Genomic DNA, 5,000 nt, shown 5'->3' with positions numbered 1-5,000 from the left:
TGGTAAGCCTAGTATCATTTTCAAATAGGTTTCAGTACCTTTTTTATTATTCGTAGAGATCCTACTATCACTGGTATGGTAGTCGCCTTGAGGTGCCACATTTTTTCAATTTCTATTAGCAAGTCTTTATATTTACTGATCTTGACAAATTCTTTCGCCGCTATATTATGATCACAGGGAATACTCATGTCAATTAATAAACACGTCTTCTTCGTCTGGTCTTTTATAATAATATCCGGTTTATTAGCTTTTATAGCCTTGTCGGTGTGTACGGGGAAGTCCCAGAGAATCGATACATTTTCTCCCTCAGTCACAGCTTCAGGATGGTGTTTATACCATTTGTCAGCGGTTTTGATTTTATAATGCTGGCATATTGTCCAGTGTAAATACTGGCCAACTCTGTTATGTCTTGCTTTATATTCTACAGATGTTAAGACTCTACACCCTGAGATTAGGTCGTCTATAGTTTCAATCGCATCGTTACAGAATCAGCATTTTGGATCAGCTCCATTTTTTTATCACATTGGCTTGGTAGTTCCGGGTTAATAAGCTTTGGTCTTGAGCAGCCAATATGAAACCTTCGCTCTTTGCTTTTAGCCCTGAGCTTCGTAACCATTGATGTGTGCGTTTCTGGTCGACATCAGCTTGTTTGCTACGAGCCACATTCTTGCCATGCAGAGGTTTCTCTTCCCATCTGCTAGCTAATTTTTCATGTGCTTTTGTCTTCGCAATTAATTTTACTTTCTTTGCAGCAGCAGTTGGCGCCTTTCCTTCAACCTGATCAAGCTGGTGGTTATTTAAGAGATCGGTAGCAAATTTCTTGCTCTATTTCAGAAGGTAAAGACGATCCACGTCTGCCTTTGGATGGTGCATCTTATTACAAGTCAGTAGCTTGCAGATCTTTCTTTCAATTTTGATTATTTCACTGGTATTCCAGTTAAGACCATTGAAGCTATAAAGAACAACTGGGACTGCTAAGGAATTTATGGCTAACACCTTATTATAAGCATTCAGCTCAGTCTTCAGAACTGCTCGAACTCTTCTATAACATTCCTTCCTAACCTTCTCTTTCATGCTTGCATGCTGGATACCAGAGCCTTCATTTATTCCTAGGTATTTATATGTTTGTTCCTGCTCAAGTTCTTTTATTACTGTTTCGACATCTAATTCTATTGAACATGACTTTACTAGTTTCCCTTTCTTAAAAGTGGCTTTGGCACACTTTTCAAGGCCAAACTCCATCCCGATATCATCACTGAATCCTTTCACAGTATGTAAGTGTCCTTGAAGCTCTTCATCATCTTTGCCATATAGCTTTAAATCATCCATATAAAATAGATGGCTTATTTTCCTGTTGTCAATTTTGTAGCCATACCCTGTTCTATTCAGTTCACTTGAGAGTGGTATCAGTGCTATGCAGAAAATTAGTGGTGAAAGCGAGTCACCTTGGAAAATGCCACAGTTTATGCTAATATTGTTTGAGTGCAATACTCCATTAGAATGATATAATTACAGCTGTATAAACTACAATATTTTTGTATAAAGAAAATCATTATGGACTGCACAGGATAAACAAGGAATGTACATGTGTATTTGTACGAGTTTATGTTGTGAGGCTTTTGCGTGTAAACAAAGTTTAACATAATGCAAAAAAACAATTGAACAATGAGTAGTCCTCAATATGGTGAAGACGTCCGTGCGTTGCTCATGGAAAACTCACCATAAACACTGCGAGTACCCTGACTGTTGTGATAGGTGGCCTTTTACCTTTCCTTTTCTAGCATTACACACACATGATCAAGGCAGGCCCGTTCCTTGGCACCATTCTCGCCACTTTCATCTTTAATCATATTTTCTTTTTCCGGTGAAACTTAAGGAATTTAATCAGGGATTGGCCAAAGAGAAATATGTTTGCCTTTAACCCCTTCAGTCTCGTCCACCTTGGCTATGGCCGGTAGGCAAATAAACCCAGCCTTTTTTCCCTGTTAAGGGAAAGCGGCGAGGCGATCTTCACGGTAGGTTCAATTGATAACGGGTTCCGTTCTATAGGCCACTAGAGGTTTTCGATATAAACCCACAGGCCAGAAATGTTCGTGCACTTGGCGAGTGCATGCAGGACCGTCTCCCCGTCATCTGTGCATCTTGGATATGCTGAGCTGACGACACTTCCGTGCCTGTATGCTTCCTCTCGAACAGGCAGCACCGTCAGGCCAGAGACTTTTGGAAATTACGAATTGGTTCCGAGCCGAAATTTCTCCCAAAATGAGCGACTAGATGATGTTCGACGCCGAAGGTCTCCCCCAGTACGTCGTCTCAAATTCCCTCTTCTAATGAAAGGTAACGCGGATGTTCCACCTACCGCCATGTTCGACTTGCTGAGGGCTGTGAGTGCTTGAAGACATTCCACTTTCCAAATGCCTCCTCTCGGTGATTCTCTTACCCAGGATTGCAGCTCCATTAAAAAAAACTAGCTGCTCAAATTCGTGTCTGGCGAACGGCGACCACACCTGTTCACCGTCAAGGAAGCGTTGAAAAGGTCATACGTCCGCGTACCATCAGCCACAGCATGACCAGACCAGAATGCAGAGGAGTGTTGACAGCAAACAGACCGCTTGACAATCGGGACGCCTCTTTTCCGCAAAAAGCGGAAGATTGTACCCGCCAAAGGGATCAGACGGTGGCCGAGATAAGGAACGACGGCCAAGAGATAGTAGGTAACGGATGCGATATACACGTGAGACAACTCTGCCCGACATTTAAGAGATAACTTCCTCTTAGCCCATTTCTGGGTGAGAGTAGTAAATCTTCTCGTTAGTTCGTCACAGTTTTTATCCATCTGGAACTCCCGACTAAACTAGACACCGATCAAGTTAACCGATTCGTAGGTTCAGAGCCCAGGGAGGGATGTCGATCATTTCCATGTGTTTATGCCAACACGTATCTCCCACATCCCAGGTCACGCAGGATGCTTCCTAACGCTTCGAGTTTGTGAAGTAGTGGCTCAAGAGTTAGTAAATACAAGAGAGGTGCAACCGTGCCCGACCGAACGCATAATGTTGAACGGTTCTGAGAGATGACAATTCACTCTGACTGCTGAACAGATGTCATAGTTCATTGCAGTGATCCAGCTTCTGAATACATGCCGGAAGCTAGACGTCTTGTCGACACCATCGGAAGCTTTAAATTGATCAGGGCTCCATCTGTGCCAAGTTCTTTTGCCAATTTCTTAATGATGTATCGAATGAGGTAGAGGTTATCGTGAATTGATCTTCCCGCCAAAGATCGGACGCGTTCAGCTTCTAGTAACTGGGTCCCTGTTTATAAAGCCGATATAAGTCGACTGTGCAGATCACGAAGTTGTGGTGTGTATAGCCGACTACTTTAAATTGTGGCCAACCTATGCTATCCTTATGTACTATTCTATAGAATTAGCCTAGATACGGACTAGCTGACCAGATGCGGTTTGACCAGATCTAAACTGGCATGTCAGGGAATTCCAGTCGATACGTGTCAAACACTTGGAATCGTCAGAGCAAGTTTACGAGGCTTTTGCCCACTCCTCTGTTTCTTGTATGGATGAGAATGGTTGTTGTTTGTCCATATGTTTGTTTCTCATTATGTTTCTTTATCGTTGTTTTTTAACTTCCAACTCCTCAACGTGGTTCCACACTACCCCTATGCTAACCACCAGCACCACATTAGTATGCGGATCATCTTCGGGCAATGAGAAGTGTTCGAAGGTACACGGTGTTTCTATTGTTGTGGTGATGGTGTTCATTCTGCTGAATGTGCTGATGGTGATAGCGCTGCTGCTGTTGTCGCTCTAGGTCTGGTGACTGTTGTGGATGTTAAGAGAAGAGGTGTCCATCTATCTTTTTCCTTCAATCTAGGACAGAATATTTTTAAATGACTAGTCGAAAATCCAATGTAGCACTTCCCTTTCCTTCCATCCACCTTAGCTGTAATAATCCAGCCTCCGGGATGATGGATATCCGCCGAGATGAGATCCACAGTATTTTGGGTCGTTTGGATGAGGAGTTCTATCGTTATCCTGGCTTCTGAGAGGATTCAGTAAGTGAGAGTTAGCTTCCTTTGTGCGGAATCTGAACTCCACCATCCCGTAACCCCTTCCTCTCTGTATATAATCTTTTAGATTCCTGACTGAAATTAAAGCTTTTTGGATTTGAGCTGCTGTGGCTCTTTCTACTTTCCTTGATATTAATCTGATAGTAAGGGATGTCACTGCGTGACGTATCGTATCCCGGATGGGGTATTTAACTTTACAGCTAACCCGTATCTCTTGACTAGCTGTCTGGCATTCTTAAGTTCCTCTTCAGAGAATTATATTCTCTGAAGGGATGATTTTGTAACTACTGCGAAGGAAAGTTCAGAGGTATTCCAAGCTGTTGCACTTGCTTGTTTCTTAGTTCCATCGTTGTTTTTATAGTTGATATTGCTTTTGCTGCCGCCGTTGTTGTTGTTGCTGTTGTTGTCAACTGTGCTATTGTAGTTGTTGGTGCTGCTGATGTTCTTGCTGCTGCTGTTACTGCTATAGCTGTTGTTGTTGTTGTTTCTTGTACTCGTATCGTCCATCGTCTCGCTCAAGAAAGGGCACTCATTGTTTATATTTTCGAAATTGCTGTTTTTAATCCAAACAATCGTGTCGAAAACGGATCCGTTGTTTTTCCAAAGATTCTTTAAGAGATTTTTCTCGAAAAAATTGGCCCTGCTGGTTTCGAGTTTTCTTTTTTCAACAAAAATACAGCTGTCGTTTGTTGTTTTTTGTAGCGTGTCATCGTTTGCCACTCTCGTACTCTCTCTCTCTCTCTCTCTCTCTCTTATTGATATTTGATGATGCTCTTCATCCGCTCCTCCTCTTCCATATATGAGCGTCACCAACTTTTGTTGTGCTTTCTCCATGTTGATGGGAGAAACGCAAAGAACTTCGACTGGAAAACAAAATCAATTGGCCTGTCTCCCAAAACTGGAGGACAAAACAG

At 42.5% G+C, this 5,000-nt stretch overlaps 1 protein-coding gene across 4 annotated transcripts in view; it reads right to left on the bottom strand.

Moving 5' to 3' along the window:
* LOC106870677 (uncharacterized) overlaps positions 1-5,000 on the bottom strand; it is a 186,867-nt gene that overhangs the window by 98,857 nt on the left and 83,010 nt on the right. The gene's annotated exons all lie outside the window — the stretch shown is intronic.

The sequence above is a fragment of the Octopus bimaculoides genome, chromosome 29 (assembly GCF_046866305.1).
Source record: "Octopus bimaculoides isolate indiv1 chromosome 29, ASM4686630v1, whole genome shotgun sequence".
In the NCBI taxonomy this organism is placed as follows: domain Eukaryota; kingdom Metazoa; phylum Mollusca; class Cephalopoda; order Octopoda; family Octopodidae; genus Octopus; species Octopus bimaculoides.
This window is presented reverse-complemented; position numbering and strand designations above follow the sequence as displayed.